Below are 25,495 nucleotides of genomic sequence, written 5' to 3' on the forward strand. Positions count from 1 at the left end.
AGGACACACTAGAATTATTTTTAGGATAATTTTATGAATAAGAAATGATATACATTTTTTAAACAATATTCTTAATAAAAGAATCTTATTTGCCAATTATCAACCCTGTGTGATGTTTGATGCTTGAATATTATTTTTAATTTATTCTCTATAATTTTTAGCGCTGGGAGATATTTCTTCTTTTTTATGTGAGATAACAGAACAGACTTCAGTTACAAAGCAGATCCTACTTGTATAGACGATAGCACAAAGGTTGGTATGTATAGATTAAAAACTTTCATTTTCTCCTATAATCACTGCCTTATATCAAACATCTTTACTTAAACCTCTTGAGTTTGTCTATAGTGCAGAAAAAGTTCTATAAAGTATACAAGTACAAAGTTCCAATAGGTGTGGTATTGAAGGTCGACCACACTTAGGTCGACAGTGTCTAGGTCGACCACTATTGGTCTATGGTCGACAGTAACTAGGTCATCAGGGATTCTAGGTTGACAGGTCAAAAGGTCGACTTGAGTTTTTAAATCTTTTTTGGTGTCGTTTTCGTCATAGAGTGACCAGGAAAAAGTTTTAAAAAAAAGTTAAAAACTCATGTCGACCTTTTGACCTGTCGACCTAGAACATGTCAACCTAGAGCCCCTTTTGACCTAGAAACCCTGTCGACCTAGTTACTGTCAATCAATAGTGGTCGAACTAGACACTGTCGACCTAAGTCTTGTCGACCTAGAGACCGGATACCAGATCCAGGATGATAATGTCGATTATCTATACAGGAATAAAAGCTATACCTTAAACACACCATCAATACACTTTAAACCTTTAGCCGCTGGGCCGCTATACTTAGTTCACACTCTACACACCTTTTACGCTATTTGCGGTCAGAGTCCCGTACAGTGTACGGACTTTGCGTACACACGCCGCGCTGACGGTACAAAGTACTCTCAGCGCGTACACACCCAGAGATACACTTTAAACCTTCTACAGCAATGCTATGCAATAATAGTACACTTTAAACCTTAGCAGGGCAATGAGGACACACCAATTGTGATTAACCGCTGGGTTCCGACACCACTGTGGATTATTTCTGAAAGGGGGTTTACAATACAAATTATACACTACAATACAAACAATATATATAACAGAATAATGGCTACAGTCAATGTACATACGTGAGAATATTCGCGTGCGCTTCTTGGTCCAGTCCTCCGTAATCAAATAGATAACGTTGTGAGTCTTGTGACTGGCCGCTCTGCAGCAGGCTTTATTTATACAAGTCTTCCAAAAGCAATACAATGGATACTGTAATCCCTTTGTCCATTGGACACAGGGATGCACCTTTACAGTACAGGAGAGGTCATAGGTTGATTTGAAAAGGTAGGCGATGTCTTTCTCAGCTGCTCTTGTGGGTGGTCTCCTCTGGATTCCCGCCGCATACATAATATACAGTAAATACAGTTTATATCTATATTCTGCTTCTGCACATAATTATCCGCAGGAACATGCAATCTTCCGCAGACCAACACCGGAATGTTTCCCTTAAAATACCCTACAGCTGGATACCAAATACCACCTTATAACCTTAGTCTGTCCCCTCTTATCCTGTAAAGGTGAATCCCTTTGTTCTGCAACCATTTAAACAACTATAACTTTCTGATGTGGTGCAAGGAGACTATGTGTACATTGTGCACTATTTGGATTAAGTATGTAATGTGTTCTGATGGCCCTCCATGCGTACACAAACTCTGCCGTAAATACCCATACCACGCGCCGATGCGCAGGACCGCGGGAGCGACCATACGCAAAGTGCGTACATGTGCACGCGCTGCAGAACAAGTGCACGCGCAGTGGGCATGTGTGTGCAGTTTATACGTGCTGTGTGTTCTTCAATATTTTTCGACTTTGACAGTCCACCCTTTGGCAGTCACCAATAACTGCCACTATCTAATCACTAACCAGAAAAATATCAATACAATATCTACAGACGATTGGATGGTCGGAGGAGAGTTGTAGGTGGGAAATGTATGACCTAGTGGGATAGTAAAAAAGCATGTATGTATGAATCCATGTCTGAGGGGCATGTATCATCGTGCCGTATATGTTTTAGATAAGCTTCGAGGTATTGCGAAGTATACATTAAATCCTTCTTATCCCGTATTAAGGGTCTGTAAGTGGGCCGACAAACACTACCGAGCTCCTTTCGGCTTCTTGTTCCAACAAATAGGGTGCACATTTAGTTGATGATACATGGAGGGGGAACATATGTGAGTGCTAGTATATGTGGATATCACCTGTCGACTATGTGTGTCATTAACTGGAGGTTTTAGAGATGAAGATAAGATACATATCTAAAATACATTCACATAACATTGTCATAAACATTCTTGGGTAGGGCTGATGTCTTTTCCGGATGGGTGTATCTGGGCAGAGGGGGAGACAAAGGAAAAACGGGTGAAAGAAACAGGCCATGGAATTCATTTGCAATCCTTATCATAACACTGTCTCTATGGATGGGTCGTAAATTAAATCTGCTGCTATAACAATGCCCTCGCTCCTTAAACTCATCAAATTTGTGCCGTGCTTGCGCCGCGTCAGAATTCGAACACACCTAAATATCAAACCAATAATTATGACGACTCCCAGGATACAAAGGAGAAACTTTCCTACACTCATAATAACATTTTGAGCCCACTCTCCTAATCCTGAGAACCAATTTCGTGGGTTCAACCATGAGACCCAGCCGGTCAGCTCATTACCCACAGCGGTCAGGGTAAGGTTGTGTCTCCTCCGGAACTCCCACTTCAACTGCAATATATCATCCATCTTTTGATCGATAATCTCTGTGGGGTCGTCAGTGCTGTTTGTAATATACGTACAGCACTTCACACCATACTGAGTTGCCAAAGTGACACAGTACCCACCCGTCACGGCTGTGATATAATTAAGGACCATCCTGTGCTGGATCAGTTCCGTCTTGTAAGCTTGTAACTCCCTTCCCGTATACCAGAAGGTGTTGTCATACATCTCAGTGATATTATCTATCAAGTTCGCTAGCGCATGGATATACCTATAATTTATAATTCCTCTGGCAGTATTGGTGATGTCTAATGCGAGAAGGAATTGAATCCCGGTGGATTCGTGGATCAAATCAGAGGCTACGTGCTCTGTCCTCTCTATGAGGTGTCTCTTGACGATGTGTTCATAGTAAGTATGAGTATAAGGAGCCTGAGCACTGCGGTGAACATCTTTCATCTTATCATGGGTTATGGTCATGACCTCTGGCAACACTCTTCCAACATAACACAATCCCTCTGAGTTCGGGGCAAGCCACTTATACGCCTTCCTCCCACATATGAAATAGGCATCATCGGAGAGAACATAGGGGACAGAATATGACATTACCATATTACAAACTGTCCAAGTGAAAAACCCCATCCCTAGTTCTCCCATCTGCTAAGTACAAGTATCAGGCTGGATGATATGAGCACAGTACCCTGGTGATACTTCTCCAACCCACATGGTCTTGCTTCCTCGAGTATACCTATACGGAAAATATCTTCCACTGTTGGCTATTTGGCGTACAAGTTCAGAATCTATGGGTATCCTATCAGCTCTGTGCGAAAAGGCCATTGTCTGGTTATTCCACGTCACTACCCAATTTCCCGGTTTTCGGTAATTGGAAATATTGAAACATAATAAGGATCTATCTACATGATACTGGTGAAGCTTCAAGCTAGGGGGCCTAGAAATATTAAATTTCTTGTCCACCGGTCTCCCACCCCATAATTCGAGTACCTCATCTATTGCTAAAGGGTACGGTACTAATCCTGACTTGCTCTGACCTTGAGGTACTTGTGAGCACACCCAGCATTCTGTCTGGTTTAAGACCTTACCCACTAGTGAGTGGTAATCACTCAATGGATGACGGTCCATGTTGATATTAAGGCTGGACTGACATCTCTGGATGCACCCATCCTCGACTATGTTCTCACAATTCTTACAAATGCAATTTTCCTCAGCCAATAACCCTTCACAGTGCCTCCAAGCTCCCTGACTACCAGATCGCTTTCTGATACTCGCCTTTGCTCGAGTGATGTGTTGCTCTTGAGATTCTACAAATCCATCCGCGCCATCAGAACCCATTCCAGATCCTTTCTCGACCTCTCTGGGACCCTCACCGAAACAGACTGTCCTGGTCAACATCAGGATTAACAGGAAAACCCGGAACGCAGTCTCTTGGGGTAAGTCCATCTTGTTAAGGGAAGAGAAGGGAAACAAGAAGGGGGAGAAAGAGAAGGAGAGAAGGAGGGTAGTGGGGGAAGGAGAAAATAAAAAAAACTGGTGCGACAACCGCCTCTGGTCTTGTTGTTCTCCGCGCTCAGGTGCCGTCTCAACAGTACTGCCTCTCAACCTTCCCGGAACAGACACTCCAGTGATACGATGTTCTCTACACTCTGCTCTTTGTCACGGGTTCTTTCCGGGTCAGCAAACCTTTCTGTAGGGAACATAAATCTTGCATTTCAATGTGTTTAACTGTTGTGTTAAGTGAACCATCTTTGGAAAGTGAAAAGAGAGGGGAAATAATAAAAAGAAAATTTGTCAGATTTGCGTTCACCATCAGGCTGTCACACCATCATGTATATCGGTATCTATGCACAGTCTCCCTTCACCAGTATTCCCATTCTCCAACCTTTGTGCATGGCCAGGCACACTGATACTGGTGTCCCTATGCTGGTGTGATATACTGGGTTTGGGCAGAACTCTGAAAAGACCGAGTAGGCATGTGACGTTTGAACTGTAATCCTGTCAGTGAACGTAAGAAATGAAGAGGAAACTTTGAAGACAAATCACAGGGTTTAGTAACAGGTAAGTTTGTAAAGGCAAAGATTTTACAAAGTTTGACATCTGGATTGGGCACTACGGGGAATGATTCCCTAATCGGTCTGTTCCCCTTAAAAAAAATTCTATGTGTGTTATATCTCTACTGGGACTATCCCAGCCATCAATCCAGTGTCTTCTCCATTCTAAGTTCATAGGGAACCCGGTATCTTTGAGATAATTTCCTCTACCTGTGATGGACATGCATCTAAAACAGTGAAAATGCAACATTAGTCTTCGTGGGTATCTAACATATTTTGTGCTTCCTGGGTGGGAGCGCTCAATATGTTTACCATCTCTAACAAAACTCCTGTTAAGTTATTTAGAGGTCACTTCTGCTAGAGAGAGAAGCAGAAGTTTAGAGGCCTCCTCCTAACCCCAGTAAATTCTGTCAAAAGGGTAAAGTTGCATTTATTCTGTTCTTCCCATTAACCGAATCTGTGTTTTTCTATACTGTATCGTGATTCCTTACTATATGTCCCTTGATCCCGTCTATGTGTTTAATAACGTGGCTTGTTTTCTCTGTCTAGGGGTCTATATTGGCTATGTGTTCTACTACTCCTACAATCCCTGGCAAAATGCTCTTCCTTCCTACAAGTGTAGCATATCCTAGGTCTTTTCTTACTATCCGTGTTTTGGGGTTTAGGTTGATGAGACTTTGGTGTAAGGGCCTGTATTCTTTCAATCCTCAGCCTCTTCTCGTGCAGTTCTCTACGCCTAGCAATATTCTTATGGTATTCAATCGCACATTCTCTAAGACAAGCTACTGTGACCTTTTTCCAACTAGGCAAAGATGTTTGTACTCTGTCCCTCACTGTCTTATTGAGTCCGTCCATTAGCACAGAGACAGCTACCTTCCTGTAATTCGTATCGTTCCCTGTATCTGATACCCCCATGTATCTATCCATTATTTGCAGGGCCCGATGGAAATATTCAGATGTAATTTAATTTTCCCTCTGTTTTATGGAGAAAATTCTTCTCCACTCAGTGGGAAACACAACTCTAGTTGCCTATTAATTCGTTCTATATTTTCCTGATTGTTTCTGTCAGTCATAGGACTATCCGACTCTAGCCTACAATCAGTGGTAAATTTTTGGGTGTCAATATTAGGGGGTAGGCACGCTTTCAAAACTATCCGCCAGTGTGTTTTTGTCGGTTCATACGCATTACCCAGATCTCTGATAAATTTCTGACATCTGGCTAAATGCTTCCGAGGGTCGGGGAATTCTGAAATGATTGATCGCAGCTCATCTCTGGGCCACGGGCAATACATTGCATTATTCCTGGTGAGGACTACTTCCTGACTATCGGTTCCCCCATTGGGAGTTACTATTTCCAAGACAGGGTGTAATCCTACCGTTCCGTTCCTAATCTGTTTACTGTGTGGTGTTGTTGTTTCTGTGCAATGAACTGTCTCATACTTACCGGTAGCTGTGACCTCACCAGTTCTTTCATTGGGGAATACTGTTACTGCTCTACCTGGTTGGACAGGTCCCACCTGAGTTTCCTGCAAAATGACTGCTTGGAGGAGAGCTGGAATTTGGCTGGATCCTTCATCTTCTTGTGACCTATAACCTTGAAAAGACTTCAAAACAGGATACATCTTGCAAAAATTAGGGTTAATACATTGTTTTTGCATACTACTATCATTTACGGATATACCATTGACTGTAGCCATCTCTTCCCCTTCGACCTGTGTCGACACTGGTGTGTTTGTGTTCTCATTCCCGCTAGGTCTTGAACCTGTTTTGCGAATTTGTTCTCTTTGCATATCCCCCTCCTGTTGCCATAATTTTAAACAATCATTATGTCTAATCCTTTGTTTTCTGGATTTAAGAAGACATATTCTACTGCTTACATTCTGCAGTACCTCTGGTTCAAAGCTGCCCACCCTAGGGAATGGTTCCCTATCATTGTTAGTCATACATATCCACTCATTGCATAAACCTTCTGTGTGTGATCCATATTTTTCACACATGATTAACCTTGCGGAGCCTTTTGGCCACGATTCTGCCTGAACCCTGTCTAAACGTCTCTTACTTGAGCAACTGGCTCCCATATTTGTGGGTCTCTTCTAATACCTTTTTAAAAAATTCCCACAAACACCAAAATACTCAATATAAGTAGACGGTGGAGGTATACCTGAGCGCCTTCCACTCGCTCGCGCCCACGCTGGCCAGTACTACCATACACTGTTGATAGCGATGGCAATGTACCCAGCTTAGGGCTCCTATCAGACCTTACACCGTAATTTCTTTCGGTGGAAGTTCTGTTTGGAATATTTTCCTGAGAGAGGCAGTGAAAATTTCCTTTTCGGTTTCTTTCACTGGAATTGTTTGTAGGGTGAAAAACAGAGAAATTAGATAACTATTTTTCACCCTTTCCAGTGAAGCCCACCAGGGAGATTTCCCGAAGTTATCAAAGAAAAACCCCTTTGTCTATACAATCACGTCTGCGTATGCTCTTCCACAGATGATACAATAATATCACTTTGCTCTGTGCAGAACAAACGGACGTGTGATGCAATAGCACAGCCTATAGATACTAGTTATCTATATGCCCTACGATTGTTGTAGACCACTTAGTACCACTTAGTAGACCACCTCAGAGTTGTATGGGATACCACTCAGTCCATTAAGACCACTTTAGGCCATTCTTAATAACGCAGGGTTGCGAACCCTACGCCACCGGATCTCTACTAACCCAGTGTGCACACTTAGACCACTTTAGTCCACCTTGTTCACTTAGTTCTTGGGTTCAGTATCGACTCACTCCTGCACTCGCTCACTCAAATGTACTTTATTTTTCTGTACAGAAAATTATCATTCAGACAAGCAGCTTTACTCCCAGAGGCAATACAGTAAATAAGGGTTTTATACTAAACTTTGGAAGCTGGGCAATCTTGTGTTATTGTAGCGTGGCTACTGTCTCACCTTTAAACTAAACGAACTATTGTGTAATTTGTACTTAGCGATCGCATTCTTACGCAATTTGCGTAAACACGCGACCGTGCTTACGCCGCGTGTTCAGTTCCGTACCTTGTCCGAGACACGTGTACAAAACCGTATGTCCGCAATAGCACAAATCATACAATTTCTATAAATGTGAGCAATATTAACTATAATTGCTCACTTAACACGCCACACAGTTTATTTTCTGTATAAACCTTTATAACTAGGCCAGACTGCGTTTGTGTTTTACACTTACTTCCTTTGTTTATATTACGAATCTAGTAATCTGAATGTTATGGCAACAATGTGGGAGAGTATGCACAGGGTATGGGTGTACACTTTTGTTGTGTACGCATTTGGCGCCAAAAGTAAATTCACAGATTTTAAATAACTTTTTACCTGCTTACCTTACGAGTTCTTACCAGCATCTCTACAAACCATACAGAGCAGACACCATCTAATCAGCAATTAAGTAGGGCTTTCAGTATATCCACTGACCAAGAAAAGGATACGTAGGATCCCCCATCCACCCTTATGCTGATAGATTATGTCTGCTTGTGACCTGTTAAGCAGTAAAAATGTGGAAAATCGGACGATGCCCCCAATTGATAATGTCGATTATCTATACAGGAATAAAAGCTATACCTTAAACACACCGTCAATACACTTTAAACCTTTAGCCGCTGCAGCCGCTATACTTAGTTCACACTCTACGCACCTTTTACGCTATTTGCGGTCAGAGTCCCGTACAGTGTACGGACTTTGCGTACACACGCCGCGCTGACGGTACAAAGTACTCTCAGCACGTACACACCCAGAGATACACTTTAAACCTTCTACAGCAATGCTATGCAATCATAGTACACTTTAAACCTTAGCAGGGCAATGAGGACACAACACCAATTGTGATTAACCGCTGGGTTCCGACACCACAGTGGATTATTTCTGAAAGGGGGTTTACAATACAAATTATACACTACAATACAAACAATATATATAACAGAATAATGGCTACAGTCAATGTACATACGTGAGAATATTCGCGTGCGCTTCCTGGTCCAGTCCTCCGTAATCAAATAGATAACATTGTGAGTCTTGTGACTGGCCACTCTGCAGCAGGCTTTATTTATACAAGTCTTCCAAAAGCAATACAATGGATACTGTAATCCCTTTGTCCATTGGACACAGGGATGCACCTTTACAGTACAGGAGAGGTCATAGGTTGATTTGAAAAGGTAGGCGATGTCTTTCTCAACTGCTCTTGTGGGTGGTCTCCTCTGGATTCCCGCCGCATACATAATATACAGTAAATACAGTTTATATCTATATTCTGCTTCTGCACATAATTATCCGCAGGAACATGCGATCTTCCGCAGACCAACACCGGAATGTTTCCCTTAAAATACCCTACAGCTCGATACCAAATACCACCTTATAACCTTAGTCTGTCCCCTCTTATCCTGTAAAGGTGAATCCCTTTGTTCTGCAATCATTTAAACAGCTATAACTTTCTGATGTGGTGCAAGGAGACTATGTGTACATTGTGCACTATTTGGATTAAGTATGTAATGTGTTCTGATGGCCCTCCATGCGTACACAAACTCTGCCGTAAATACCCATACCACGCGCCGATGCGCAGGACCACGGGAGCGACCATACGCAAAGTGCGTACATGTGCACGCGCTGCAGAACAAGTGCACGCGCAGTGGGCATGTGTGTGCAGTTTATACGTGCTGTGTGTTCTTCAATATTTTTCGACTTTGACAAGGAGTTCTCACCAAAGATATGTTATCTTTCCATCAACATTAAATCTAATGGAAAGGAGGAGTCATTCCAGTATTACAAGGAATGCAATAAAAAAAATGCAAAAACGCAATAAGAGCAGATAAAATGGAAAATGAAAAGCAAATCGCTATAGAGAGTAAAACCAATCCTAAAAAGTTTTTTCAATACATAAACAGTAAAAGGTTAAAAAAGGAGAACATAGGTCCAATAAAAGATGAATTTGGAGTATTGATAAATGTTGATGAAATAAAAGCGGAAATACTGAACAAATTTTTTTTTTTAAACATTAAATTTTTATTGAAGGGTTTACACACAGAAATGGGGAACAGAAAAAAGAGATAGGGGTAAGGGAAACACAGGGGAAGTCCAGAATGGTTACCATATACAGAATATAAACAGTGCACAGTTGGATGAATGTACAATTGGCTGCTACATTAAGCTTTCAACTACGTGAGGAGGAGAAAGCATTTGAGAAAAGAGATGGAAGAAGAGAGAAAAAAAAGAACAATAAGGATTAAAGTGCATTACACTTAGAGAATACCTGATAGCACAACATTCTTGTACAGGTCAATCTAGGATGGGTAGAGCACAGACACATCAATTGGAGAGCTATAAACAGTTAGCCTACCCTCTCTACTCCTATAGTCGGACCATCCTAACCATTTCAGGTGAATAGAGTTAGCCGAGGAAGAGTATTTAGCCTCCGCTGTTTCGAAAATGAAATGTTTATGAATTTTATTTTGAATAAACTCTAAGGTAGGAATATTCTCAGACTTCCACAATTGTGCTATAGCAGCTTTAGTGGCTATCAAGATATGTCCCAAGACATAGCGATCACCTACGGCGAGGCGATCAACGCATAAATGGAATAGCGCTAAAGCTGGGTCCATGGGGATGTTGAGCCCTAACACTGTACTCGCCATATGTAAAACCTCTCTCCATAGAGGCTGTACCTTTGGGCATGCCCAAAAGATATGAAAGATATCCCCCGTAGAGCCGCATTTCCTCCAACATGATTTAGATTGTGAAGGCCAGATCCTGTGTTGTTTTGCAGGGGTAAAGTAGGCCCTCTGTATAAGCTTGTAGAACATTTCAGAGTGGTTTACACATTTGGAGACTTTAAAACAGGATCTAAATATACTGTCCCAATCTGCATCAACAAAGGACCTGTTCAAATCTCTTTCCCATAAAGTCTGGGCTTTTAATTTTGTCTGTGGGCCATTAGTTAATTGAAATTGGTACCACCACGTAATCCCATATTTATGCGAGGACGATTTCAATCGGCTTATAATATAAGCCGGAAGAGAAGGTTTGTGTAGATGTGGGGGAGTAAATGAGTGTAACCAACTTCTCACCTGCAGGTATTTGAGAAATCTTGAGTCCGAATCCCAAATCTCTCTTGCAGTTGAGAGAAGGACATCAAGACGTCGCCTACAAATAAATCGCCCACAGTAAAGAGCCCCTTTCGAATCCACTCCTCTAGGGAGACGTTAGGAATCGATGACATAAGAGCAGATAACGACAGGCAGGGGGCAGGTAAATTAATCTCTTCCGAAGAGCGCACTAGTTTATGCCATGAATCTAGGGTCGTTTTAATAGACTTGCAGGATCCGGCCCTACTCCGAGCAGCAGACAGTGGTAACCAAAACAGATCAGGGAGAGAAACAGCGTCTAAGCATGAAGCTTCCAGGATAACCCAGGGTTTCGGGCTCGAGGTGTCGAACCAGTCTCTAGACTGACTCATCAGACATGCAGCATGGTATTTTTCTATATCTGGGAAAGCTACCCCACCAGACAGTTTGGGCAGAATGAGAGTTTTTTTTTGCAATTTTTGGTCTAGAGCCTCCCCACACATATCTGATCAGGACCTGATTAAATTTATTATAGAAGAGTCTGGGAAGGGGCCTAGGTATGGCGCGAAACAGGTACATTAATTTCGGCAACAGGACCATTTTGGCAGCAGCAATCCTGCCCAACCAAGACACCTCCTGTAGCATCCACTCCCCAGTCAGCTCCGCAAATGCTTTTAACAACGGGGCATAATTACACTCAATCAGATTATCTTCTCTGGTTAAATTAATTCCTAGGTATCTCAAAGAGTAGGACTTCCAGGCATATTTGTACGAGTCCTTCAACCTAGAGACCACAGTCGGGGTTATATTGAGTGGGAGGGCTTCAGTCTTATTTGTATTTAATTTATAAAAGGAAACATCCGAGTAAGTTTGTAGGACGTCATGAAGAACTGGCAAGGAGGCCTCGGGGTCTGAAAGACATAACAGAATATCGTCCGCAAACAAACTAATTTTGTGGGAAATGCCCCCTATAACCGGGCCTCTAATTGAGTCCCGGGATCTAATACAGGCAGCCAAGGGTTCTATCGCCAATGCAAAAATAAGAGGAGATAGCGGACAGCCCTGTCGCGTGCCATTAGAAATATTGAAGGGCGAAGAAAGGCATCCGTTAACAAAGACCCGCGCACTGGGTGTGGAGTAAAGAGCCAGGATGGAGTCTAAGATCCTTCCAGAAAAGCCAAATTTGTCCAGGGTTAATCTCATAAAATCCCAGTTCAATCTATCGAACGCCTTTTCGGCGTCCAGAGACAAAACCAGGAGGGGATCTCCTCTACAGGCAGAGTGCTCAATGACATTAATCACCCTACGCGTATTATCCGGGGCCTGACGGTTTAATACGAAGCCCACTTGATCAGGGTTGATAAGGGAAGGGAGAAGGGGACTGATGCGGTTAGCAATTAATTTGGCATAGATTTTTAGGTCCGTATTTAATAAAGCAATTGGTCTAAAATTTTGGACTGAGGTAGGGCTTTTTCCCGGTTTGGGAATGGTGATGATTTGAGCTTCCAGCATCTCTTTGGGGAAATGGCCAGCCTCTGAGGCTTCATTAAACACTGTCAAGAGCACCGGGGCCAGGTTCTCCTTAAAGGATTTATAGAAACCGGAGGGGTAACCATCAGGTCCCGGTGCCCTATCTGCTGGAAGGGAATCAATAGCCTTTTCAACTTCGACTAAAGTCCAAGGCGCACTGAGTGCGCTACATGACTCCGACGACAGCGATGGGAGAGGAAAGTTACTCAGAAAATTCTGAATATCTATGCCTGTAGGTTGAAAAGTAGAAGGATCCCCCCCTAGGTTGTATAGTTTAGAGTAATAGGATGCAAAAACATTTGCAATTTCGTCAGGATCGTAAACTCTCTTACCCCTATCGGAGTGGACAATATGGATTTTTTCTTTCGCCCTCTTACCCCTCAGCTTCCTCGCCAGTAATCTACCAGCTCTGTTGCCATAAACATAAAATTTTTGGTTCAGTCTATGTAGGTTGCGTTGGACCTCCGCTAGATAGAAAACATTTACCGCCTCCCTTGCTTCTTTCAATGACTTAAGAAGGGCTTTATCATGCGGATGTGCCTTGTGAGAACTCTCCAGGGAAGCGACCGTGAGCTCAGCTTGTTCTAATTTCTTACGATAAGCCCTTTTAAGCTTAGCCGCGGTTTGAATCGCCGTCCCTCGTGTTACTGCTTTGAGGGCGCACCAGAATGTGAAAATAGACGTCTCCCGACGAGAGTTCTCAGAGAGATAATGATCCAAAGTGGTTTGGATCGCCTGCGTGGTCTCTGGCTGAAGAAGACTGAGATTACCCAAGCGCCAGGGGGCCGGGGAAACCTTTCTACTATTTATGTCCCATTCGATGTATAGTGGGGAGTGATCGACCAGGACATGGGGAGGATGGAGATTTTACGGATGGACTGTAGAGTCCACTTGTCTGCTAATGCTAGATCTATCCTAGAATAGGAGTCGTGTACCGGGGAGAAAAACGTGTAATCTCTGTCCATTGGATGTTTAACGCGCCAGAGGTCTAAGAGATTATATTCCGCCAGTAGCTGGCTAAAGCCCTTTGCATTCCTATGGAGCTGACTGGAGAGCGAGGGCCGCTTGCTAGAGTTATCAACTAGAGGGTCCAGGGTCAAGTTAAAGTCCCCCATTAGGAGTAAAGCGCCCTTAGCCAATTGTTGCACCTTAGCGCAAAGTTTCCTGCAAAATGCTAGTTGCTTGTTATTGGGAGCGTAGCAAGAAACTAATGTCACCTCTTTATTTTCAAGAGTGCCAACCAAAATTAGAATTCTCCCATCAGGGTCGCAGTATTGCGAAGTGAGGGAAAACGCGCAGTGCTGAGATATCAAGATTGCCACCCCTGCCTTCTTTGCTGGCCCGTTGGCCAGATAGCAGTGGGGGAATCTCCCATTAGTAAACCTAGGAGGGGCTGATTTAATAAAGTGAGTCTCCTGGACGGCTATGATTTGAGCTTTAAGTTTATGGAAATAATTAAGTGCTAATCTCCTCTTGTGTGGGGAATTAAGACCCTTTGCATTTATAGAAACAATGTTAACCATTTTGTAGAACTGTCGGGGATTGCATAACTATCGACAACCAACTGGCAAGTAAAAAGTGTATGTAACGTTTCCGGACAAATAAAGAGGGAAAGGAAGGGAAAGGACACAAAAGATGGAGGATAACAGAAAGAAGAAACAGAACAATAACCCCTCTCGGGGGCACATTTGGACGCCTAACCATGGCGACTCAGAGTTAAACTGTGGGGGGTAGTGGTTAATCTGCCCGCACCCGAACCAAGATTAAACAAATTGTAGTTCCTTGGCACTCCATCTCTGGTCCCCCCGACCGCCACCGGAATTAAAGGAAACTCGGGTAGAGTTCCCAGCCGACAGAGAAATGCGGGCGGCAGACGGGGCAGCAGAGACAGGTAACTAACAGTAAATCGGCAGAGAGAAGGCATCACTGATAAACATGCTAATAACACATAGTTATCCCATAGTCACCCTCATGAAACAGTTGCCAAGGAACTGGTGCAACGTAGGAAATACGACACTACAAACCAATCAGAAAACATGAAGTCAATGCAAGTGTAGTAAATCAAACAATACTCAAAGTTCTGCCGCCGAAGAGGCCCAGTCCCGCTGAAGGCCCCGCTCGGGAGAGGTGTGTGTGTAGAAGAGCTTGCAGAGTTCCATGATGCTAGGATCTTTTTCCCCTCCTCGACATTCGTTATGACGATAGTAGAACCTTCTCGGGAGATAAGCAACTTAGTGGGATATCCCCATCTGTATAGAATGTTCTCTTTACGTAGCACTGATGTGATGGGGTAAAGAGAGCGCCGTTTCGCTAAAGTTGCGGGGGACAGGTCTCCGAATATCTGAAGTGAGCCCAAAGCCTTCGATGCAGTATCCGAGGGTCTAGCAGCTTTCAAGATCGCCTCCTTCACGTGGAAGTAGTGTACCCTCATAAGGACATCCCGGGGGACCCCGTCTGGAGCGTTTCTGGCTTTAGGGAGCCTATGGATACGATCAAGTAGAAAGTCCACTGAACGGAACGAAGGAAGGAGTTTGCTGAAGAGGTCCACTGCAAAATCTTTTGAAGCGCTATTAGCGACGGCTTCCGGTACACCACGTAGCTTTATGTTGTTACGTCGCGCTCTGTCCTCAATATCCGAGAGTTTGTCCCTGAGTGCCGTGACCTCATTTTGTAGCAGATCATGAGAAGAGATCAGGTCGTTGTGCGACGACACCACCTCATCCATTTTCGTTTCTAGGTGATCGGTGCGGCCACCTATCTCGTCGATAGTTCTCTGACATTCCTTCATAGTCGCTCTGAATTCTGCCGCGACTTCATCCTTAAATTGGGTCAGGAGATGTTTCATAGCACCCACCGTAAGCGAGTCACCATCATTGATGGAGCGGGGGTGTGCTGTGGTAGGGGCAGACATGTCTCTAGATGGCGAGGGCACCGGGACAGCAGGTTTAAAGATACCACCCCGTGCATCCTTTGCTTTAGCAGCCTGAGGAGAAGGTTTAAAGAACGCCACCTGTGAGACAGTTTTAGCGGCCTTATTTTTCTTGGGAGGCATGGCAGCGCTGAGTGACAGAAGTAGAGGAACAAGAGGCTCACGGCTTCTAGGGTATCAATCGAGGAGGGGTCCACGCAAAGGTCAAGTTGTCATATCATGTCATAGGAGCATTCGGGTGTAGGCAGAGTTATCTCAGAGCGATCACTTCATAATATCTTGGCTATTCAACCATAAGGACATCAAGGCCGATCGTCCCGGGGGGTGACGGGATATCTGCGGTCCTATAAATTCTGCAGAGCAATATGTATTTTATATCCAGCACACTGTATGAGAGATGTGTGCTATTACACCCAGAGGCCACTAGATGGTGCAATTGCAGGATTAAATATTAGAGCCTAGTAAAAGGCTATTTCTCCCCTCACAGGGGAATGCACAAATCCCTCCACAGGGGCCTCATAGTGGGTGCAGGGGGAGAACAGTTCCAGAGGGCCACCAATCCTGGTGTAGCCCTAATCCAGGGACCCGCACAGATACATATGCACAGATACCTCAGGTAAGCTTCTTCAGTTGAATCAAAGATGGCCACCGCTTCACCCTGGGCCTCGGACCCACTGCTTTCTCCCGCTGCCAGGCGTCTCCCGGCCTGCTACCCCAGGGGGTATCCACCCAGGGGGTCAGGGGAAGGCTCCAAGATGGTCCGGCGCTCCTGTATGGGGTCCGCGCCGCTTCCCGGCGCCACGTCTCCGCCGTGGAGCTCGAATCGCGGGCGCCGGGAGTACGCGAGTCCCCGGCTTCTGGGGATGTATAGGCCGCAACCTGCGAGAGCAGTTAAAACTGCTCCCCGGCTCTGCGGCTGTCACAGCAGGACTTAGGAGGCTTGCAGGGAGGGAAGGGGAGCCCCCGGGGAAGATATATAGATGATTAGACTGCAAGAATGTGAAAATAGTGCACTGGAGAGAGGAGGCCAGCAGATATACGTCTGCTCTCTTCTCCAGTCAAGCCACGCCCCTCTGAACAATTTTTTTTTTATCACTGTTCACCAGAGAAGAACGGATGGTGGGAGTAGTGCATAACGATAGTGACAGTAATGATTCGTTCAATTAGATCAGGCATGGTACCGAAGGATTGGCGTATAGCTGAGGTAGTGCCATTATTTAAAAAGGGATCCAAAAATCATCCGGGTAACTACAGACCGGTAAGTTTGACGTCTATAGTGGGGGAAATATTGGAAGGAATTCTAAGGGATAGCATACAGGAGTATCTACAGACCGCTAAGATTATTAGCAAGAACCAGCATGGGTTTGTGAGGGACAGATCATGTCAAACTAACTTAATTAGCTTCTACGAGGAAGTGAGCGATAATCTTGACCAGGGAAAAGCAGTGGATGTGGTTTACTTAGATTTTGCAAAAGCCTTCGATACAGTGCCTCACAGGAGACTGATCATCAAATTAAAGGAGCTTGGCCTAGGAAAAACTGTTTGTACATGGATAAGTAACTGGCTGGATAACAAGGTACAGCGAGTAGTGGTCAACGGGAAGTCCTCAAGCTGGACCCCAGTAGTCAGCGGAATACAACAAGGGTCCGTACTCGGGCCACTACTGTTCAACATATTTATCAATAACCTAGAAATAGGCCTGTAAAGCAGTGTGTCAATCTTTGTAGATGATACTAAACTGTGTAGGGTAATTAATTCGGAAATAGATGTGGAGTTTCTGCAGAATGATTTATCTAAACTTGAAATCTGGGCGTCTAAATGGAGAATGAGGTTCAATATAGAAAAATGCAAAGTTATGCATTTCGGGACTAAAAGCAAACTTGCATCCTACATATTAAATGGGGAAAGTCTAGGGGTAACAGTATTGGAAAAATATTTGGGGGTACTCATTGATAATAGGCTTAATAACCGTATATAATGTCAAAGCGCAGTAAAGAAGGCAAGTAAGATGCTAGCGTGTATAAAACAGGGAATTGAGACAAGGGACGAGGATGTAATCCTGCCACTGTACAAATCATTGGTACGTCCGCACCTGGAATATTGTGTTCAGTTTTGGGCACCACTGTATAAAAAAGATATCGGTGAACTAGAGAGTGTTCAAAGGCGAGCAACTAAATTGATTAAAGGGCTAGAGGGACTGGATTACGAGGAAAGGCTTACTAGGTTGAACATGCATACACTAGAAAAGAGGCGTCTAAGAGGAGACATTATTAATATCTTCAAATATGTAAAGGGGCGCTACAAAGAGTTATCAGAGGAATTATTTATTAAAATAACTGTTTAGGACACGTGGGCACTCGCTGAGGCTGGAGGAGAGAAAATTCCGTATGCAACGGAGGAAAGGGTTTTTCACTGTTAGGGCAATAAGGATCTGGAATTCCTTGCCAGGGAAGGTGGTAATGGTGGACTCTGTAAATGCATTTAAAAAAGGATTGGATATGTTTCTGATTGAAAATGATATCCAAGGTTATAACATTTAAAATACTGACGTTGATAATCCAGGTGTAACATGATTTATAGTTGTTAACTAGTCATAAAACATTATAATCAACTCCACTTAATACGGGTTGAACACGATGGGCATTTTGCCTCTATTCAACCTCAATTACTATGTTACTATGCATTGGGGTTGCTAAGGATTAAAGCATTTTTTTTACACAGCTTTTCAGAAATGATCATTCCTCAATATAAAGCTCACAGCATGGAGACAATGGGACTAAAAAGCCCTAAATTTATCCAAAGTCATAAAAAGTTAATACTGAGCTGAAGTAACATTGTGTAACTGCACCACAAACTGAGAAAACAAATGAACAAAGTAAAATAGCACTGGTCCAATAAGTGATGTATCCAGTACTACCTCCATTAATGATGGCTGCTACCACTACAGGCCACCTAATTAGGGTGAGCAGACTCAGGCAACCAGGGCCGGCCCGCACGTTACGCGCAAGAGTAAGGCGCCACAGTGAGGAGGGCACCGGCAGCCTAGAGCACGCTCCCAGCCCATGCTACATACTGCCAGCTCCGGCAGTCACACATTCGCAGCTCCACTTCCAAAAAGATTGCAGCATGTGTGTGGGTGGCCATGTGTCTGTAATAGCCCTCCCCCCCCCTCCCGGGCCGGAACACTCACGCATCCCATGCATGGCTGCAGCTGGCTTGGGCTCTCGCTCCTGGATTTCGGGGTCTCCCAGTCATGGACCTGCAGCTGCTGGAGCATTGGGTGCGGGTAACCAGCATTGACAAGTCCTGGCTTTGGTTCTACACTCACCCGCTCATCAAGATGTTGTTCTTACGGAACCGCACCAGGTATCTGTCCGGACACCCAGCTTTTCTGTAACAGGCAGAATATCTGTTTATGCAAATGAGGCAGAATGGTATTTTATTTACTCATTATAGTCATGTTATATGATACAAAATGACTATAATGAGTAAATAAAATACCATTCTGCCTCATTTGCATAAACAGATATTCTGCCTGTTACAGAAAAGCTGGGTGTGCGCCCGGAGAATGTCCCAGTAATTGTCCCTCTGTAATGGGCACTGGACAGGAGGGGTGCTAGCAGGGCCGACCCGCCCGTTACACGGGGTACGCGCAAGAGTAGAGAGTGGCAGCTACTGGCAGCGCGGATCTAGGGGAGGAGGGGGCTCCTGCATCTCTGATTTCCTTCCCTCCTCCCGTGTCTCTTGCATGGCTGCTGTAGTGACCCCGCCGGAGACACTACACTTCCCACCAAAGCGCCTGACTGGAGGGTCCGCAAAGTCTCCTCTCAACTTCCAGGTAAACTGCTCGCCCACTCCCTCTCTCCCATGCCCCTCTCTCTATCTCCCCCCATGCTTCTCTCTCTCTCCCAATGCTCCCTCACCCTTCAATCCCCCCCTCCATGCCCCTCTCTCTCCCCATGCCCACTCACCCTTCATGCCCCCCACTCTCCATGAATCTTACTCTGTCCATGCCCCTCTCTCTCCCCATGTCCCCCCTCTGTCCTAATGCCCCTCCCGCTGTTCATACCTCTCTCTCCTTGTGCCCCCCTCCATGCCTTTCTCTCTCTAAATATATATCTGTCACACGCCATAGGCGGCGTTCACCGCGCTTGCCCCTGCGTGCCTGCTGGTCTGTGTTGCGGCCTCCGCCTTCAGTGGTCCACGGGCTCCGGCGTCTGGCTGGCGCGGCTCCCGGCGGTTCCCCAGGGCAGGGGTGCCGTCATGATACCCAGCATCACGTGGGCGGGGAGCAGGTGACATCATCAGACTGTTCCGCCAATCCAGCGGAGGCGGGAGATTCAAAGGCAGACGCCGGGCAGAGCCTCGGCGCCTGAGTATCGTCTTTTCCCCTGAAGTGGATGCCAGTGCTCTTGTTCCCGGCGAATCTCTCTGCGGTCGTATCCCAGTGTCTCCGGCACTTACAGGTGCCAGTTGCTGAACAGTTCCAGCGTATACAGCGGCTGGTGTGTTCCTCTGCAATCCAGTCACCAGTGCTTCTTGGAGTCAGCATGGGCTGCAGGCTAAACGCCGCTCTCAAGTTCTACAAGTCATCAGTGTCTTTAAACACCGCTCTCAAGTTCTACAAGTCATCAGTGTCTTTAAACACCGCTCTCAAGTTCTACAAGTCATCAGTGTCTTTAAACACCGCTCTCAAGTTCTACAAGTCATCAGTGTCTTTAAACACCGCTCTCAAGTTCTACAAATCATCAGTGTCTTTAATCACCGCTCTCAAGTTATACAAATCATCAGTGTCTTTAACCACCGTTCTCAAGTTCTACAAACCATCAGTGTCTCTAATCACCGTTCTCAAGTCATACAAATCATCAGTGTCTTTAACCACCGCTCTCAAGTTCCACAAATCATCAGTGTCTTTAATCACCGCTCTCTAGTCATACAAATCATCAGTGTCTTTAACCACCGATCTCAAAGTGTTTCAAATCATCAGAGTCTTTAAACACCGTTCACCAGTTCTTCAAATCATCAGTATCTTTAAAAACACCACTCACAAGTACTTCAGTCACTATTATCTTGTACCAACTCCCACAAGTACTTCTTTTCCTGGAATCTTTACCATTGCTTACAAGTCCTCCTATAGGCCTGGACATTCCCCCCATACGTTCCTTCTCTGCAATGTGACATTGTGTTGCTCCCTTCCTGCAATAAAGTTCTTTAATATTTTCACCAAGCTTTACTGTCAGAGTCCTGTATGAGGAAGACCTATATCAAGCCATCCCTGTTCCGACCCAACTGTGGTTCCTCTCCCCTACCATCGGGAGAACCCCGAGTTCACAACACCCCCAACCTAGGTCAGTGACAGTATACTCAGGCCTCATGGACCCGGTGGATCGGAGCCCAGAGGCAAGTACCATCCAGGACTTGATTTCTCGAGTACAAAGTCAGGAAGCAGCACAGGACCAGGTGATGCATTATCTCCAGGAATTATCTGGCCGGCTGGATCAAATTCAGACTTCTCTGGCTTCAGTAGTACCGGCCCCAACTCCAGTACTCGCTCCAGTGGTTGTCTCTAGTAATGTTCCATCCTCCTCTGGAACCAGGTCACGCCTTCAGCTCCCTACTCCTTCTCGCTATAATGGGAATCCAAAGAATTGCCGTGGTTTTCTCAATCAGTGCGAGGTACATTGTGAACTTCTTTCACATAACTTCCCTACTGATCGGTCCAAGGTAGCATACATTATTTCTTTGCTCGAGGGTTCAGCGTTGGATTGGGTGTCTCCGTTATGGGAGCGATCTGATCCATTGGTTTCTAGTTACACCAATTTCATTACGTCATTCCGGAGGATCTTTGATGAACCCGGTAGGACGACCGCTGCCTCTGCAGACTTGCTTCGTGTCCGACAAGGCTCTCGTTCAGTGGGACAGTATGTGATTAATTTTCAGACCATAGCCTCAGAACTGCGCTGGAATAATGATGCCCTTTGGGCTGCCTTTTGGAACGGGCTCTCCGATCGCCTAAAGGACGAGTTGGTCACTAGAGATTTGCCGGATTCTTTAGAACAGTTGATCTCGCTCTGTGTAAAGGTGGATCTTCGCATGCAGGAACGAGGTGGCGAACGTAGTCGGTCAGATCGATCAAGGGTCCGATCTCTTCCGTCTAAGCAAACGGTTATTCCAAGTCCTGATGAACCCATGCAGATTAATCGATCTCGGCTGTCCCCAGAATAACGTCAGCGTCGTTGTAAGGGTAGACTCTGCCTCTACTGTGGAGCCGCGGATCATTTTCTCAAGTTTTGCAAGTCTCGCCCGGGAAACGTGCAGTCCTAGCTTGTTCCGGAGGAGTCGAGCTAGGGGTTTCTTCTAAACCTTCTCCGCCAGTGGACTGTTTACTCTCCGTGTCTCTGTTCTCCGAGTCAATAGCCAAACCCGTTAAAGCTCTGCTGGACTCAGGGGCTGCAGGGAATTTTATTTCCCTTTCCTGTGCCCAGGATCTGGGTTTTCAGCTACGGTCGGTCGAACGACCTATTACGTTGACTGCTATCAATGGTACCCAAATTTCTAACGGTCTGATTTCAAGTTGTACAGTACCAATCAAACTGCAAGTGGGAGCTCTGCATCAAGAACACCTGGAGTTTCTAGTGATTCAGGAGATGCCCCACGATCTGGTTCTTGGCCTTCCTTGGCTCAAACTTCACAACCCTCGCGTCGACTGGAGTTCGACACAAATAACATCTTGGAGTCCTTTTTGTCATTCAAATTGTCTCACCCCTGTCTATCCACTCCGTGTATCTCCCAAGTCAGATGAAGGGCTCATTCCGGAGGCCTATCGGGAGTTTTCTGACGTGTTCTCGGAGCAAGCGGTCGATCAGCTACCACCGCATAGACCCTGGGACTGCCCCATTGAGCTCATTCTGGGGAAAATGCCACCTCGGGGTCGCACTTATCCCTTATCATTACCCGTTTCTCTAAGATGGCACATTTTGTACCTTTGACCGGGTTACCATCAGCTCCCAAGTTGGCTTTGTTATTTATCCGAGAACATTTCCGCCTGCACGGCTTACCTCAGGAAATCGTCTCTGACCGGGGGGTACAATTCACTGCAAGATTCTGGAGAGCTCTCTGTACGGCCTTACAAATAAAACTCAAGTTTTCATCCGCTTACCATCCACAAACCAATGGGCAAACTGAACGCGTCAATCAAGATTTAGAGACTTTTCTCCGTGTTTATCTCTCTCCCTCGCAAGATGATTGGGTGGAACTGTTGCCATGGGCCGAGTTTGCCCATAATCATCTGTACCACTCTTCGGCTGGTGAGTCCCCATTTTTCATTAATTATGGGTTCCATCCTCAAGTTCCTGAATTACCCATTTGTCCTCCGGAGAATGTTCCTGCTGCAGCCTCTACTCTTCGGCATTTCAGCCAAATTTGGAGTCGAGTTCATGCTAATCTCAAGAGAGTCTCCGGCCGCTATAAGTTCTTTGCGGATAGGAAGCGACGAGCAGCTCCCCAATACAAGGTTGGTGACAGGGTATGGCTCTCCACCCGCAACCTCCGGTTAAGGGTGCCCACTATGAAGTTCGCCCCAAAGTTTATTGGTCCTTACCCCGTGTTACAAGTCCTGAACCCGGTTGTCTGCAAATTGGGATTGCCTTCCCACCTCCGGATACCAAACTCCTTTCATGTCTCTCTCCTTCGCTCCCTTATTTGAAACCGGTTCCATTTAAAGTCTCCGAGGCCAACCTCTGCTGAGTCTGAAGCTGGAACGGACTTTGAAATCAAAGCTATTCTTGACTCTCGTTATCTTCACAAGAATCTACAGTATTTGGTGGAGTAGAAAGGTTTTGGCCCCGAGGAGAGGAGCTGGGTCAAGGCTACTGAAGTTATGGCTCCTCGACTGGTGCGGATTTTCCATTCCAGACATCCAACAAAACCTGGAAAGTGTCCGGGGGCCACTCCTGGAGGAGGGGGTACTGTCACACGCCATAGGCGGCGTTCACCGCGCTTACCCCTGCGTGCCTGCTGGTCTGTGTTGCGGCCTCCGCCTTCGGTGGTCCACGGGCTCCGGCGTCTGGCTGGCGCGGCTCCCGGCGGTTCCCCGGGGCAGGGGCGCCGCCATGACACCCGGCATCACGTGGGCGGGGAGCAGGTGACGTCATCAGACTGTTCCGCCAATCCAGCGGAGGCGGGAGATTCAAAGGCAGACGCCGGGCAGAGCCTCGGCGCCTGAGTATCGTCTTTTCCCCTGAAGTGGATGCCAGTGCTCTTGTTCCCGGCGAATCTCTCTGCAGTCGTATCCCAGTGTCTCCGGCACTTCCAGGTGCCAGTTGCTGCACAGTTCCAGCGTATACAGCGGCTGGTGTGTTCCTCTGCAATCCAGTCACCAGTGCTTCTTGGAGTCAACGTGGGCTGCGGGCTAAACGCCGCTCTCAAGTTCTACAAGTCATCAGTGTCTTTAAACACCGCTCTCAAGTTCTACAAGTCATCAGTGTCTTTAATCACCGCTCTCAAGTTATACAAATCATCAGTGTCTTTAACCACCGCTCTCAAGTTCTACAAATCATCAGTGTCTTTAATCACCGCTCTCAAGTCATACAAATCATCAGTGTCTTTAACCACCGCTCTCAAGTTCCACAAATCATCAGTGTCTTTAATCACCGCTCTCTAGTCATACAAATCATCAGTGTCTTTAACCACCGCTCTCAAAGTGTTTCAAATCAGCAGAGTCTTTAACCACCGTTCACCAGTTCTTCAAATCATCAGTATCTTTAAAAACACCACTCACAAGTTCTTCAGTCACTATTATCTTGTACCAACTCCCACAAGTACTTCTTTTCCTGGAATCTTTACCATTGCTTACAAGTCCTCCTATAGGCCTGGACATTCCCCCCATACGTTCCTTCTCTGCTATGTGACATTGTGTTGCTCCCTTCCTGCAATAAAGTTCTTTAATATTTTCACCAAGCTTTACTGTTAGAGTCCTGTATGAGGAAGACCTATATCAAGTCATCCCTGTTCCGACCCAACTGGGGTTCCTCTCCCCTACCATCGGGAGAACCCCCGAGTTCACAACACCCCCAACCTAGGTCAGTGACAATATCTATATCTCACATCTGGAAACCCCTTCCTAAAAATCCTGCATTTGCCGGACAGTGGCCGGACAGTGGCAGCAAGGGGTGGAGGGCTGCCTATTGTCAGTCCCAGACCATCAGGGCCCCACATACAGTGTAGAATAATGTGAATTTCAGCTCATACTGTGTGGTATAATGTGAATTTCAGCTCATACTGTGTGGAGTAATGTGAATTTCAGCTCATACTGTGTGGCGTAATGTGAATTTCGGCTCATACTGTGTGGTGTAATGTGAATTTCGGCTCATACCGTATGGCGTGATGTGAATTTTGACTCCTACTGTATGGCGTAACGTAAATAAGTGGCACTACTGTCAGTAGCTGGTGAGCATGGGCAAATCTGTGACAAATACTGGTGTCCTGCGGAGGAGATGTCTGATGGCATGGAAAGAGGCAGATGTGGCTCTGATAGCACATGTGTACATTTTAAACTTTACTTGTATTTTATTAAAACTCAAATGTTCGGCCACCTATATCTCCCGTATTTTTCACAGTGGCCCACTCAAAGTCAGGGTGTAGGTGCTAGGGAGGGGGGAGGGGAATGCACATGCACCTAGGCCAGTGATGGGGAATCTTTGGCACTCCAGCTGTTGTTCAACTACACATTCCAGCATGCCCTACTACAGTTTTGCTATTTGGCCATGCTAAAACTGTAGCAGGGCATGCTGGGATGTATAGTTCAACAACAGTTGGAGTGCCAAAGGTTCTCCATCACTGACCTAGGTGCATGTGCATTCCACCCCCCACCCCCCCCCCCACTAACTCATTGTACCCCATTTCTAGTGAGACCACTCCCCTTTTAAAATTTGATCCCATCAGGGGGCGCCAAAGTCTAAACTCGCTTACCAAAAAAATTAAGCACAGGCCAGCCCTGCAGGCAACAAATGTCCAGCCACAGTGGTTATTCAAGAGTTCTACTAAATGGGTCACACTAATGTGATACATACAGGAGC

The sequence above is a fragment of the Pseudophryne corroboree genome, chromosome 6 (assembly GCF_028390025.1).
Source record: "Pseudophryne corroboree isolate aPseCor3 chromosome 6, aPseCor3.hap2, whole genome shotgun sequence".
NCBI classification, from domain to species: Eukaryota; Metazoa; Chordata; class Amphibia; order Anura; family Myobatrachidae; genus Pseudophryne; species Pseudophryne corroboree.